Consider the following 16,678-nt stretch of genomic DNA (forward strand, 5'->3'; position numbering starts at 1 on the left):
TGGCACTGCAGTGTCACGCAGGATGGCCCTTCCAAAAAACACTCCCCAAACAGCACATGATGCAAAGAAAAAAAGAGGCGCAATGAGGTAGCTGTGTGAGTAAGCTAAGCGACCCTAGTGGCCGACACAAACACCTGGCCCATCTAGGAGTGGCACTGCAGTGTCAGGCCGGATGGCCCTTCCAAAAAATACTCCCCAAACAGCACATGACGCAAAGAAGAAAAAAAAGAGGCGCAATGAGGTAGCTGTGTGACTAAGATAAGTGACCCTAGTGGCCGACACAAACACCTGGCCCATCTAGGAGTGGCACTGCAGTGTCACGCAGGATGGCCCTTCCAAAAAACACTCCCCAAACAGCACATGACGCAAAGAAAAATGAAAGAAAAAAGAAGTGCAAGATGGAATTGTCCTTGGGCCCTCCCACCCACCCTTATGTTGTATAAACAGGACATGCACACTTTAACCAACCCATCATTTCAGTGACAGGGTCTGCCACACGACTGTGACTGAAATGACGGGTTGGTTTGGACCCCCACCAAAAAAGAAGCAATTAATCTCTCCTTGCACAAACTGGCTCTACAGAGGCAAGATGTCCACCTCATCATCATCCTCCGATTCATCACCGTGTACATCCCCCTCCTCACAGATTATCAATTCGTCCCCACTGGAATCCACCATCACAGCTCCCTGTGTACTTTGTGGAGGCAATTGCTGCTGGTGAATGTCTCCATGGAGGAATTGATTATAATTCATTTTAATGAACATCATCTTCTCCACATTTTCTGGATGTAACCTCGTACGCCGATTGCTGACAAGGTGAGCGGCGGCACTAAACACTCTTTCGGAGTACACACTTGTGGGAGGGCAACTTAGGTAGAATAAAGCCAGTTTGTGCAAGGGCCTCCAAATTGCCTCTTTTTCCTGCCAGTATACGTACGGACTGTCTGACGTGCCTACTTGGATGCGGCCACTCATATAATCCTCCACCATTCTTTCAATGGTGAGAGAATCATATGCAGTGACAGTAGACGACATGTCCGTAATCGTTGGCAGGTCCTTCAGTCCGGACCAGATGTCAGCATCAGCAGTCGCTCCAGACTGCCCTGCATCACCGCCAGCGGGTGGGCTCGGAATTCTGAGCCTTTTCTCGCACCCCCAGTTGCGGGAGAATGTGAAGGAGGAGATGTTGACAGGTCGCGTTCCGCTTGACTTGACAATTTTCTCACCAGCAGTTCTTTGAACCCCTGCAGACTTGTGTCTGCCGGAAAGAGAGATACAACGTAGGTTTTAAGTCTAGGATCGAGCACGGTGGCCAAAATGTAGTGCTCTGATTTCAACAGATTGACCACCCGTGAATCCTTGTTAAGCGAATTAAGGGCTCCATCCACAAGTCCCACATGCCTAGCGGAATCGCTCAGTGTTAGCTCCTCCTTCAATGTCTCCAGCTTCTTCTGCAAAAGCCTGATGAGGGGAATGACCTGACTCAGGCTGGCAGTGTCTGAACTGACTTCACGTGTGGCAAGTTCAAAAGGTTGCAGAACCTTGCACAACGTTGAAATCATTCTCCACTGCGCTTGAGACAGGTGCATTCCACCTCCTATATCGTGGTCAGTTGTATAGGCTTGAATGGCCTTTTGCTGCTCCTCCAACCTCTGAAGCATATAGAGGGTTGAATTCCACCTCGTTACCACTTCTTGCTTCAGATGATGGCAGGGCAGGTTCAGGCGTTTTTGGTGTTGCTCCAGTCTTCTGTACGCGGTGCCTGTACGCCGAAAGTGTCCCGCAATTCTTCTGGCCACCGACAGCATCTCTTGCACGCCCCTGTCGTTTTTTAAATAATTCTGCACCACCAAATTCAAGGTATGTGCAAAACATGGGACGTGCTGGAATTTGCCCAGATTTAATGCACACACAATATTGCTGGCGTTGTCCGATGCCACAAATCCACAGGAGAGTCCAATTGGGGTAAGCCATTCTGCGATGATCTTCCTCAGTTGCGGTAAGAGGTTTTCAGCTGTGTGCGTATTCTGGAAAGCGGTGATACAAAGCGTAGCCTGCCTAGGAAAGAGTTGGCGTTTGCGAGATGCTGCTACTGGTGCCGCCGCTGCTGTTCTTGCGGCGGGAGTCAATACATCTACCCAGTGGGCTGTCACAGTCATATAGTCCTGAGTCTGCCCTGCTCCACTTGTCCACATGTCCGTGGTTAAGTGGACATTGGGTACAACTGCATTTTTTAGGACACTGGTGAGTCTTTTTCTGAGGTCTGTGTACATTTTCGGTATCGCCTGCCTAGAGAAATGGAACCTAGATGGTATTTGGTACCGGGGACACAGTACCTCAAACAAGTCTATAGTTGGCTCTGCAGTAATGATGGATACCGGAACCACGTTTCTCACCGCCCAGGATGCCAAGGCCTCAGTTATCCGCTTTGCAGCAGGATGACTGCTGTGATATTTCATCTTCCTCGCAAAGGACTGTTGGACAGTCAATTGCTTGGTGGAAGTAGTAAAAGTGGTCTTACGACTTCCCCTCTGGGATGACCATCGACTCCCAGCAGCAACAACAGCAGCGCCAGCAGCAGTAGGCGTTACACTCAAGGATGCATCGGAGGAATCCCAGGCAGGAGAGGACTCGTCAGAATTGCCAGTGACATGGCCTGCAGGACTATTGGCATTCCTGGGGAATGAGGAAATTGACACTGAGGGAGTTGGTGGGGTGGTTTGCGTGAGCTTGGTTACAAGAGGAAGGGATTTACTGGTCAGTGGACTGCTTCCGCTGTCGCCCAAAGTTTTTGAACTTGTCACTGACTTATGATGAATGCGCTGCAGGTGACGTATAAGGGAGGATGTTCCGAGGTGGTTAACGTCCTTACCCCTACTTATTACAGCTTGACAAAGGCAACACACGGCTTGACACCTGTTGTCCGCATTTCTGTTGAAATACTTCCACACCGAAGAGCTGATTTTTTTGGTATTTTCACCAGGCATGTCAATGGCCATATTCCTCCCACGGACAACAGGTGTCTCCCCGGGTGCCTGACTTAAACAAACCACCTCACCATCAGAATCCTCCTTGTCAATTTCCTCCCCAGCGCCAGCAACACCCATATCCTCCTCATCCTGGTGTACTTCAACACTGACATCTTCAATCTGACTATCAGGAACTGGACTGTGGGTGCTCCTTCCAGCACTTGCAGGGGGCGTGCAAATGGTGGAAGGCGCATGCTCTTCACGTCCAGTGTTGGGAAGGTCAGGCATCGCAAACGACACAATTGGACTCTCCTTGTGGATTTGTGATTTCAAAGAACGCACAGTTCTTTGCTGTGCTTTTGCCAGCTTAAGTCTTTTCATTTTTCTAGCGAGAGGCTGAGTGCTTCCATCCTCATGTGAAGCTGAACCACTAGCCATGAACATAGGCCAGGGCCTCAGCCGTTCCTTGCCACTCCGTGTGGTAAATGGCATATTGGCAAGTTTACGCTTCTCCTCCGACGATTTTATTTTAGATTTTTGAGTCCTTTTTTTACTGATATTTTGTGTTTTGGATTTTACATGCTCTGTACTATGACATTGGGCATCGGCCTTGGCAGACGACGTTGATGGAATTTCATCGTCTCGGCCATGACTAGTGGCAGCAGCTTCAGCACGAGGTGGAAGTGGATCTTGATCTTTCCCTAAGAAGATAGAAAAAAAAACCCACCACAGGTAGGTATACAATTATGGACGAGCACTGACGACACAGAGGTAGCTACAGCCGTGGACTACCGTACTGCGTCTGCTAGTATAGAGATGATAATGATATAAAAAATATATATATATCACTACTGCAGGTATATATAATATAATGACGGACCTGCTGGACACTGTCAGCAGACTCCTAAACTACTAGTATGAAGAAGATAGAAAAAAAACCCCACCACAGGTAGGTATACAATTATGGACGAGCACTGACGACACAGAGGTAGCTACAGCCGTGGACTACCGTACTGCGTCTGCTAGTATAGAGATGATAATGATATAAAAAATACATATATATCACTACTGCAGGTATATATAATATAATGACGGACCTGCTGGACACCGTCAGCAGACTCCTAAACTACTAGTATGAAGAAGATAGAAAAAAAAACCCACCACAGGTAGGTATACAATTATGGACGAGCACTGACGACACAGAGGTAGCTACAGCCGTGGACTACCGTACTGCGTCTGCTAGTATAGAGATGATAATGATATAAAAAATATATATATATCACTACTGCAGGTATATATAATATAATGACGGACCTGCTGGACACTGTCAGCAGACTCCTAAACTACTAGTATGAAGAAGATAGAAAAAAAAACCCCACCACAGGTAGGTATACAATTATGGACGAGCACTGACGACACAGAGGTAGCTACAGCCGTGGACTACCGTACTGCGTCTGCTAGTATAGAGATGATAATGATATAAAAAATATATATATATCACTACTGCAGGTATATATAATATAATGACGGACCTGCTGGACACTGTCAGCAGACTCCTAAACTACTAGTATGAAGAAGATAGAAAAAAAAACCCCACCACAGGTAGGTATACAATTATGGACGAGCACTGACGACACAGAGGTAGCCACAGCCGTGGACTACCGTACTGCGTCTGCTAATATAGAGATGATAAAGATGATAGAGATGAACAAAAAAAATATAACACTACTGCAGGTAAATATGTATATAATATAATGAATGACGGACCTGCTGGACACTGTCAGCAGAATGCGTTTATAGAATAATAAAAAAAAACACCACAGGAGTGTTTAACTTTTTCAGGCAGACAATATACTGGTGGTCACTGGTCAGTCACACTGGCAGCAAAAGTGTGCACTGTACTCCTGCTATAACTGCACCCCAGTCTCCCCCACAATTCAGCTGTGTGAGCAGTTAGCACTCAGCACAGTCAGATATACATAGATGATATTATCATGCAGCACACTGAGGCTGAGCACAGATATGGTATGTGACTGTGTATCGTTTTTTTTTCAGGCAGAGAACGGATTATATTAAATAATAAATAAAACTGGTGGTGGTCACTAGTAACTATCAGCAAAACTCTGCACTCTGAGTACTCCTAATGCTCCCCAAAATTACTAAGTTAGTAGTAAATCAACTCAAGTGTCTCTATCTATTCTAACGGAGAGGACGCCAGCCACGTCCTCTCCCTATCAATCTCAATGCACGTGTGAAAATGGCGGCGACGTGCGGCTCCTTATATAGAATCCGAGTCTCGCGATAGAATACGAGCCTCGCGAGAATCCGACAGCGGGATGATGACGTTCGGGCGCGCTCGGGTTAACCGAGCAAGGCGGGAAGATCCGAGTCTGCCTCGGACCCGTGTAAAAAGGCTTAAGTTCGGGGGGGTTCGGATTCCGAGGAACCGAACCCGCTCATCTCTAAGTGGTACCAGAAATTAATGTTAGGTAGACAGATATTAAAAGAGGATGAGACTTATCAAATGTTTTCCCAGTCTGTGGACTTATACTCTACAAATTGGAAGTGATCACAGGACTATTCTCCATACTACCATATTTATCTGGACATTACAATTTGAGTTCTATGCACAACCCAGACTTTTCCTAATACAGTTTCATACCTCCCAACTTTTAAGGTCTTTAAATAGGGACAAGGGGCATGGCCTAAGAAAAAGGGGGCGTGACTTTGCGGGAGGACCCGCGATCGCGAGCCACGCCCCGTTTTCATCATTGAGGGGGCATGCCCAGCGCTCTGTCAGCCGCTGGCATGCCCCCTCTCCCTCTGACTCCAGTGAATAGACGTTGTGCGCATGCTAAGCAGGGCAGCGAGAGTCAGAGACTCCCAACTGCCCCCCTACCGTGGGACACTGCGGCCCGCGGGTGGGACAGCGGGACAGTCCTCAAAAAACGGGACTGTCCCGCGAAAATCGGGACAGTTGGGAGGTATGCAGTTTTCTTTACCCTGTCTGTCACCCATTGTTTTACACTTGTATGTGACCAGAGCACTACAGGTAACTTTGTAGCATCCATTTATTACTGTATATAGATTATACATTCATAAATATATAGTTTGAGTCATTAGCCCCGTAGAGGTGAGCGCGGGTATCACAATCCAATTCGATGATGACATCTTGCCCATGTAGAGCCAGTTTGTGCACGTAGAAATCTTTGCCAGCAATATCCATTGACAGTGTTTTGTGGGGGCCCAAACAAGCCAATCATTTCAGCCACAAGTGGCAGTCCCTGAAGTCATTTTTTCTTAAACTGTGCATGTCCCGTTTAATTTATACAAAATAAGGGTGGGTGGGAAAGGCCAAGGACAATTCCATCTTGTAGCTCTTTTCTTTGCATTATGTGCTGTTTGGAACATTGCTCACAGTTTTTTGTTTGTTTTTCTGCATAGTTTACTAAACTGCTGTTCTATCTGCTACTGCAGTGCCACTCCTAGATATGCCATGTTGGAAGTTTAAGTGCCACATGTTTTTGCCACCCCCTGTTATCACTTGGCTTAGTCATCCAGCTACCTTGGTGCAACCTTTTGGCCTAAATGAGATAAAAACAATATTGTGAGCTGTGAGGTAGTCAAAATTGCATGGAAATGTTCTAGAGGTTAATAATACTGTAGGAACAAAAACAGGCCATTCTGTAATTGTAGGTGTTTTTATTATTTTTGTAAATAAAAATACAGACACAAAGCCCAAACTCACAAGGGCGGTTTTGGCAAAACCAAATACAGATCCAAAACACAAAGGAAATACAGTTCCAAAACCCAAACCCATGACAGGGGCCAACGCACATCTCTAGTTAGAACAAAGGGGGTCATTCCGAGTTGTTCGCTAGTTATATTTTTCTCGCAACGGAGCGATTAGTCGCTAATGCGCATGCGCAATGTCCGCAGTGCGACTGCGCCAAGTAAATTTGCTATGCAGTTAGGTATTTTACTCACGGCATTACAAGGTTTTTTCTTCGTTCTGGTGATCGTAATGTGATTGACAGGAAGTGGGTGTTTCTGGGCGGAAACTGGACGTTTTATGGGTGTGTGCGAAAAAACGCTACCGTTTATGGGAAAAACGCGGGAGTGGCTGGAGAAACGGAGGAGTGTCTGGCCGAACGCTGGGAGTGTTTGTGACGTCAAACCAGGAACGAAACTGACTGAACTGATCGCAGTTGCCGAGTAAGTGTGGAGCTACTCAGAAACAGCTAAGAAGTGTCTATTCGCAATTTTGCTAATCTTTTGTTCGCAATTTTGATAAGCTAAGATTCACTCCCAGTAGGCGGCGGCTTAGCGTGTGCAAAGCTGCTAAAAGCAGCTTGCGAGCGAACAACTCGGAATGAGGGCCAAAGTGCAATACACAATCCTAACTCCTTCACAGTAGGTCATATCTATTGTCTGCAAATACAGGTTGAGTATCCCATATCCAAATATTCAGAAATACAGAATATTCAGAAATACGGTATTTTCTGAGTGAGATAGTGAAACCTTTGTTTTCTGATGGCTGAGTGTACACAAACTTTGTTTAATACACAAAGTTATTAAAATATTGTATTAAGTGACCTTCAGGCTGTGTGTATAAGGTGTATATGAAACATAAATGAATTGTGTGACTGTACACACACTTTGTTTAATGCACAAAGGGGGTAATTCCAAGTTGATCGCAGCAGGATTTTTGTTAGCAATTGGGCAAAACCATGTGCACTGCAGGGGAGGCAGATATAACATTTGCAGAGAGAGTATGATTTGGGTGTGGTGTGTTCAATCTGCAATCTAATTTGCAGTGTAAAAATAAAGCAGCCAGTATTTTCCCTGCACAGAAACAAAATAACCCACCCAAATCTAACTCTTTCTGCACATGTTATATCTGCCTCCCCTGCAGTGCACATGGTTTTGCCCAATTGCTAAAAAAAATCCTGCTGCGATCAACTTGGAATTACCGCCAAAGTTATTAAAAATATTGGCTAAAATGACCTTCAGGCTGTGTGTATAAGGTGTATATGAAACATAAATGCATTCTGTGCTTAGACTTAGGTCCCATCGCCATGATATCGCATTATGGTATGCAATTATTCCAAAATACGGACAAATCCGATATCCAAAATACTTCTGGTCCCAAGCATTTTGGATAAGGGATACTCAACTTGTATCTAGAACATTTAATATGACTTAAAACCTGTGCCGTTTCTAGCATCCAACAAGCTGTGTGACTGCACGGGGCACCCGCCGTGGCACTTTTCAGTGTCCCTGACGGCTCCCCCTCTTCCCAGTCATAGTGCTCCACTCCAGGGGGAGGTGTTTCGCAGAATGACGGATTTGTGTTGTGACGTCACGATGCAATGCATCATCATTTCATGAAACTCCTCACCTCGTGTGGAGATCTATGACAAGGAGGAGGGAGAGCAGGGGAGCAGCAGGACGGCTGGCGGGGACTGTACACACCCCTGAGCCCTGATAATGAGCACTACACACTCCTGGCGTTACACACCCCTGGCAGATAGCATTACACACCCCTGAGCCCTAACAACAAGCATTACCCCTGGCAACGAGCACTACACACCCCCTGGCAACTATTATTACACACCCCTGGCAACTATTACACAACCATGGCAACGATCATGACACCCATCCCAGAGCATGAAACCCTGGCAACAAGCATGGATCCCAGAGCATGAAACCCCTGGCAACGAGCATGGCAATGAGCATGACTCATATCCATGGAGGGGCCGTATTTTTTTAATGCCGATGGGGGGGGGGGGGGGGGGGCTCATTTTTAAATCTCGCACTGGGAGCTAAATTGGCTTGAAACAGCCTTGCTTAAAACAGTACATCAAGTCTTATTTCCAGTGTCCTTTGACAATGATTTTAAATTTAGTTTCTCTTACGTCGTAGATGATACTGGGGTTCCATTTAGTACCATGGGGTATAGACTGGTCCACTAGAAGCCATGAGCACTTTAAGAATTTGATAGTGTGGGCTGGCTCCTCCCTCTATGTACCTCCTACCAGACTCAGTTTAGAAAATGTGCCCGGAGGAGCCGGTCACGCTTCTAGAAGCTCCTGAAGAGTTTTCTGCATTTATTTTATATGTTTTCTGCTGCGGGGTACACTGGGCTCCACAAGGATAGACCTTGGGGTGTAGAGTAGGATCTTGATCCGAGGCACCAACAGGCTCAAAGCTTTGACTGTTCCCAGAATGCACAGCGCCGCCTCCTCTATAACCCCGCCTCCCTGCACAGGAGCTCAGTTTTGTAGTTGGTGCTGCAGTAAACAAGCACTTAACAGAGGGGCTGCTCCAAGCAGTGGTGGTAAATGTCAGAAGACATTCACTGCTGCAGCTACAGCTCTCCCCAGCGGCGCTGTACACTCCCGAGCCCTGGTTGCCGGGTAACTACAGCAGGAGGCTCCGGTTTTCTTCTCAGTCAGGCACACACGACTGGGGCTCTCCGGAATCGCGTGGCCGCGCTTCGGGAGGTGGTGAGTGGGTCCCACTTGCGGGACCCGGTCTTTTTCGCGATCCGGCGCGGTCAGTGGGAGGCGGGCCACGTGCGCTGGCGGTGGACACTGGCAGTACAGGCGATCCCACTAGATCACCAGGGCATGGGTGCAGGTCAGGTTTTCTCTCTAAACCATTTTCAGTAGCCCACAGTACCCGGTGGTTTTGCCAGCAGGGGGATAAGGCTTAGACCTGAAGCCCCTCCCCCAGCCCCAGGGCACCATTTCCCGCAAATGTTCCCGCCCTGGAGCTGCATGCCTGTCTCTCCCTCACTCCCTGTCAGTGTCTGGGCGCCATTATCTCTCAGCTTCACTGTTCCTGGGACTGCTTGGGCAAATCCTCCTGTGTAAAGCCGCCTGGTTGTCAGTGCTTTACATGACACTTAAGTATTCTACCTGCCTTTTTAGACAGTGCTAGTTAAGAAAGAGTGCATTTAGTCAGGGTTTTCTAGTACAATTACCTTGTGATATACATCCAGTTCTTACTGTGCAGTGTTATATCTATTGACTACATAGCTATATATATAAGCTAGTCCAGTGCACTATTATTGATAGTAATAACCTCTGCATTGTACAAACTGTGACTTTCTGTGTGTGCAGTAGCTAGCTAAGTGGTGTCCATTTCGTGTCTTTCACTCAACTTGCTATCCCTATATTCTATAACCTGAGGGGGCTTGGTGCGTCAGGTTTTATAATGCATACCTCTGGTAATGGGGTCTGATATTAGCAAATGAAATTACAATATCACAGACTTTTAAGAGGATTTGTATTCCAAATTGACTGGAAATTTATGTTATTAAGATTATTAATACTCTAGGAAAAAAACAGGTCCAAATTATATGATTTTAGCGGATATTAACATTTAAATAAAAATACAGATCCAAAACCAAAACACATGAAGCAGTTTTGGCAAACAGAATCCAAACCCAAAACTCTATGAAGAATTAGAACCAAAACCAGCAAAAATGGGTCAAATTTATTTTGGGTATTACTGTATCCAGAGGCGTCGGAATTGGGGGGGCAAGGGGTCAGCTCGCTCCCCCCAAACATGAGAGGCGCCTGCCGCCGCCGATACTAGTGGCAGCGCTACACGCAGCGCCATCCCATCACAGTACGCAGCTGAGATGGGCACCGCACATTGAGGGGTGCTCCGGCCGTGGATCGCTATTCACTGACTGTCATTGATGGTGACAGTGCTGCTGCTCCTCCCATTTAGCGCTCTGATCATGCATATGTAATGAGCAGCGGAGCATCATGACGTCAAGCCGCTCATTACATATGCGCAAGCTGTGCTGGGGCCGGACCCGGACGTTGCAGCGGAGAGACTAAGGAGGCATATATATATATAACAGGCTCTGGGGGCATATATGTATATCTGGCACTGGGGACATATGTATATCTGGCACTGGGGGCATATATGTATATCTGGCACTGAGGGCATATGTATAACTGGCACTGGGGTCATATGTATAACTGGCACTGGGGGCATATGTATAACTGGCACTGGGGGCATATATGTATATCTGACACTGGGGACATATGTATAACTGGCACTGGGGGCATATATGTATATCTGGCACTGGGGACATATGTATAACTGGCACTGGGGGCATATATGTATATCTGGCACTGGAGGCATATGTATAACTGGCTCTGGGGGCATATGTATAACTGGCACTGGGCATATATGTATATCTGGCACTGGGGGCATATGTATAACTGGCACTGGGGGCACATATGTATATCTGGTACTGGGGGCATATGTATAACTGGCTCTGGGGGCATATGTATAACTGGCACTGAGGGCATATATGTATAACTGGCACTGGGGGCGTATATGTATAACTGGCACTGGGGGCGTATATGTATAACTGGCACTGGGGGCGTATATCTATAACTGGCACTGGGGGCGTATATGTATATCTGGCGCTGGAGGCATATGTATAACTGGCTCTGGGGGCATATGTATAACTTGCTCTGGGGGCAAATGTATATCTGGCACTGGGGGCATATATGTATATCTGGCATTGGGGGCATATGTATAACTGGCACTGGGGGCGTATATGTATAACTGGCACTGAGGGCGTATATGTATATCTGGCGCTGGGGGCATATGTATAACTGGCTCTGGGGGCATATGTATAACTTGCTCTGGGGGCATATATATATATATCTGGCACTGGGGGCATATATGTATATCTGGCACTGGGGGCATATGTATAACTGGCTCTGGGGGCATATGTATAACTGGCACTGCGGGCGTATATGTATATCTGGCTATCAGGGCATATGTATAACTGGCTCTGGGGGCATATGTATATCTGGCACTGGGGGCATATGTATAACTGGCTCTGGGGGCATATGTATAACTGGCACTGGGGGCATTTATGTATATCTGTCTCTGGGGGCATATATGTATATCTGGCACTGGGGGCATATATGTATAGCTGGCACTGGGGGCATATGTATAACTGGCTCTGGGGGCATATGTATAACTGGCACTGGGGGCATATGTATAACTGGCTCTGGGGGCATATGTATAACTGGCACTGGGGGCATATATGTATATCTGGCTCTAGGGGCATATATGTATATCTGGCACTGGAGACATATGTATAATCTAGCACTGGGGACATACGTATAATCTGGCACTGGGGACATATGTATATCTGGCACTGGGGGCATAGATGTATATCTGGCACTGGGGGCATATATGTATATCTGGCTCTGGGGGCATATGTATATCTGGCACTGGGGACATATATGTATAACTGGCTCTGGGGGCATAGATGTATATCTGGCACTGGGGGCATATATGTATATCTGGCTCTGGGGGCATATGTATATCTGGCACTGGGGACATATATGTATTACTGGCTCTGGGGGCATAGATGTATATCTGGCACTGGGGGCATAGATGTATATCTGGCACTGGGGGCATATATGCATATCTGGCTCTGGGGACATATATGTATATCTGGCACTTAGGACATATGTATAGCTGGCACTGGGGGCATATGTGCATATCTGGCACTGGGGACACTATACAGTGAATATAATGGGCTCTGTCAGGCATAATGTGTGTAAGAGGCTCTACCAGACATAATGTATATAAGGGTCTTTGGGGGTAATTGATATAGGATTTTCACAAAGATATACTTTAATACGTATTTGTCTCTGTGATTTAGTCACCATATCTCTCCTTTATCTCTGCTGGTGCTGACTACACTGCGCAGGGGTTCGGGTAAGAGGTATTGTGCTGCTGCCAATTGTACTGTGTTACCTGATACTGCAAGTTATATCATGTCTGCTTCTGAGGGTAACGGTTCTGGGGATGAACACACTGCCTGTGTTGCTGAAGCCACAGATCCCTATGAGGAAAATATAGCAGCTGTGGGCTCTGGTTCTGGGGCCTCCTTGCCCCCCAGTGGGACTGTGGCAACGGAGGTACATAATAACCCACGTGATCCGCTTTTTCACACTCTTCTACATACGCTAGTTAATAAACTAACACCCCCTATGGGACCCCCTATGCCGGTATGTGGTCCCTGCAGCTAACCCGCCGTGGGCGGACAATTTATCTGCTCAATTGAAGAAGTAGAACCAGTCCCTGACTACTAAAAAGTCTGACCCTCGCTCGCCTAAGACCATGGGGTCCACTAAGCAAGCGCTAATCTCCTCACAATCCACTGCTGTCACTGACACCTCTTCTGATGAAGACGGCACTTACACTGACCCCACAGTTCCTGACTCAGATACTGCTGATGGGGAGGGTAGTTCACATGTGGATGTTCCTGATCTTTTGGAGGCTATTAAGTTAATTCTACAGATTACGGATGATCCCGAGCCATCCGTCCCTCCTAAGAAACCAGATAGGTTCAAGCGTCAGAAGGTGATTAAACAAGTTTTACCTCACTCTGACCACCTAGTGGATATACGTCAGGAACCCTGGGAAAACCCGGGTACGAAGTTTGTGCCTCAAAAGAAGATGCTGGCTCGCTATCCCCTCGCACCAGAGCTGTCTAAGAATTGGGAAACGCCTCCTCCAGTAGACTCACATGTGGCTAGGATGGTGGTTTCCTCAGCTCTACCTGTCACTACCGTCACGTCTCTTAAAGAGCCTACGGATAAACGTGTGGAGGGTTGTCTGAAAGCGATTTACACCCTCACGGGCGCTGCACAAAGGCCCACTATTGCAGCAACATGGGCTGCAGAGGCAATTGAAGCATGGGCCTTAGAGTTAGAAGCTGAAATCTCTTCTGACCATGCTAGACAATGCTTGTCATATATTGTCACAGCTTCTCGCTATATTAAAGAGGTGGCTTCTGATGCCGGTATCCTAGCAGCCAAGGCCTCTACTACGTCAGTCCTGGCTCACCGGATATTGTGGCTGAGATCCTGGTCTGTGGATCTGGACTCTAGAAAAACCCTGGAGGTACTCCCTTTCAAGGGAGATATTCTGTTTGGGGAGGACTTAAATAAGATAGTGGCTGACTTGGCTACTGCCAAAACTGCCTGTCTGCCAAGTACCGCTCCTTCTGTGTCGAAGGCTAAAGGTACTTCCTTTCGCCCTTCAGGTAAAGCAAAAAGTCAGGCGTACAACAAGCAGGCCCGCACTTCCAAACCTGGTAAGCCAAAGCCCAAAAGAGCCTGGGCGGCCCGTCAGCCCGCTTCCAAGGCCGATAAGCCTGCCGCATGACGGGGGGGCCGGCTTCTAGGGTATACCCAGGAATGGTTGAAGACCACTTCAGATGCCTGGGTACGGGAAGTCGTCACTCGAGGTTATGCCGACCCCCTCATCGATTTTGCCGGACAGACGTCCTGTTGGACCAGACAAAGGCAAACACTCTACATTCGGTGGTACAGACCCGCCTGGATACAGGGGTCGTAGTACAGGTGCCTCTTGCGCAGAGGGGCCGGGGGTACTATTCTCCGCTGTTTCTAGTCCCGAAACCGAATGGGTCCTCCCGGCCCATTCTCAACCTCAATGCATTGAACAGGCTTGTGAGGTTTCCAAGTTCCATATGGAAACCCTTCGCTCTATAGTTCTGGCCTTGGGACCTGGGGACTACATGGTCTCCCTGGACATACAGGATGCTTACCTGCATATTCCTATAGCAGCGTCACATCAGCAATACCTGAGGTTTGCTATTGGCAACCTCCATTACCAGTTTCAGGCGTTACCTTTTGGTTTAACAATGGCTCCGCATGTCCTCACCAAAGTCATGGCGGTGGTGACGGTGGTACTCCGCCGTCAAGGGGTCAGGATACTGCCGTATCTGGACGACTTGTTAATCCTGCCAAATTCCCCAGAAATTCTCCTACGTCATCTAGATATGACGGTCCGGTTTCTACAAGCCCACGGGTGGCTCATCAACTGGAAGAAATCCTCCCTGGTCCCTGCTCAGAGCATGGTGCATCTGGGAGCGCTAATGGACACTCACAACCAGAGGTTGTTCTTGTGTCAGGAGAAAGTCCTGAAGCTTCAGGACAGGATTCGTTGTTTCCTTTCTCGTCCGCAAGTGTCGATACATTCGGCGATGCAGGTGCTGGGCCTCATGGTGCCAGCATTCAACATGGTGGAGTATGCTCAATTCCATTCTCGCCCCCTCCAGAGGCTGATTCTAGCCAAGTGGGACGGCCTGCCTCACCGGATCAGGTCTCAAATGATCTCATTGACTCCAGAGGTCCGTCTGTCGCTGCTCTGGTGGCTCCAGGACCAACAATTGTGCAGGGGCCGTCCCTTCTGGATATCCAACTGGGTTCTATTGACGACAGATGCCAGTCTAAGAGGTTGGGGCGCGGTGCTGGAGCAACACTCCCTTCAGGGTCGGTGGACCAAGGAGGAGTCCCTCCTCTCGATGTACATTCTGGAATTGCGGGCGGTCTTCAATGCATTGAACCTAGCCCAGCATTTAATTCAGAACCATCCTGTTCAGGTGCAGTCGGACAACGCCACCACAGTGGCTTACATAAATCATCAAGGCGGCACTCGAAGCCGTCTGGCAATGAAGGAAGTCTCACGGATTCTACATTGGGCGGAACGCCATCTACCGGCCATATCGGCAATCTTCATTCCGGGAGTCCTGAATTGGGAAGCGGACTTTCTCAGTCGTCAGGACGTACATGCCGGCGAGTGGGGCCTCCATCCAGAAGTGTCTCCACTCCTAGTGGAAAGGTGGGGCCTTCCAGACGTAGATCTGATGGCGTCTCGACACAATCACAAGGTTCCGGTCTATGGAGCAAGGACAAGGGATCCTCAAGCAGCATTCGTGGATGCGCTGGCGTTGCCGTGGAGGTTTTGGCTGCTGTACGTGTCACTCCTGCCCAGGGTAGGTGTCACTCCTGCCCAGGGTAATTCGGAAGTTCAAACAAGAAAAAGTAATTTTGCTTCTCATTGCTCCAGCGTGCCCCAGACGGCACTGGTTCTCAGACCTGCAAGGCCTATCGTCAGAGCGTCCAATTCTACTTCCACAACGCCCAGACCTCCTCGTTCAGGGCCCTGTGTCTACCAGGACCTAGCCCGGCTGTCTTTGACGGCGTGGCTCTTGAAGCTTCCGTCTTAAGGGCTAAAGGGTTTTCTGAGGCGGTCATTCAAACTATGTTGCGGGCCCGGAAACCGGCTTCTGCTCGGATTTACTATAGGGTCTGGCTTTTCTTCAGCAGGGCCTGGACTTAGGGCTGCGCTTGGCCTTCCTCAAGGTTCATATTTCTGCCTTGTCGGTGTGGTTTCAGAGAAAAATTGCGACTTTACCTGATGTGCATACCTTTACTCAGGGTGTGTTGCGTATCCAACCTCCCTATGTCCCGCCTGTGGCTCCTTGGGACTTGTCAGTGGTCTTGGAGGCGTTACAAGAGTCTCCGAGTGAACCTCTTGGTTCAGCTGATCTTAAGTGGCTTTCCCTTATATCACTGACCTGGTTTGGGAGTGTTGTGGACTCGGGGCTTCTTCCGATGACCGGGAAGAGGAACCGCTACTGGGTCGCAGTAGAGATGGCCGGATGTAGGTCTTCCTCATGCAGGATTAAGACGGCAGGCAGGTAGCACAGAGGAATTCTTGAAGGTCTCCTGAAAGACAAGACTTGTAGAAATACTGAAGGCTGAGGTACTGAGATATTGAAGGCACTGTGGTGTTGGAGACACTGTGGTGTTGGAGGCACTGAGGTGCTGGGAGTACAGGGA

The sequence above is a fragment of the Pseudophryne corroboree genome, chromosome 2 (assembly GCF_028390025.1).
Source record: "Pseudophryne corroboree isolate aPseCor3 chromosome 2, aPseCor3.hap2, whole genome shotgun sequence".
Taxonomy (NCBI): Eukaryota; Metazoa; Chordata; class Amphibia; order Anura; family Myobatrachidae; genus Pseudophryne; species Pseudophryne corroboree.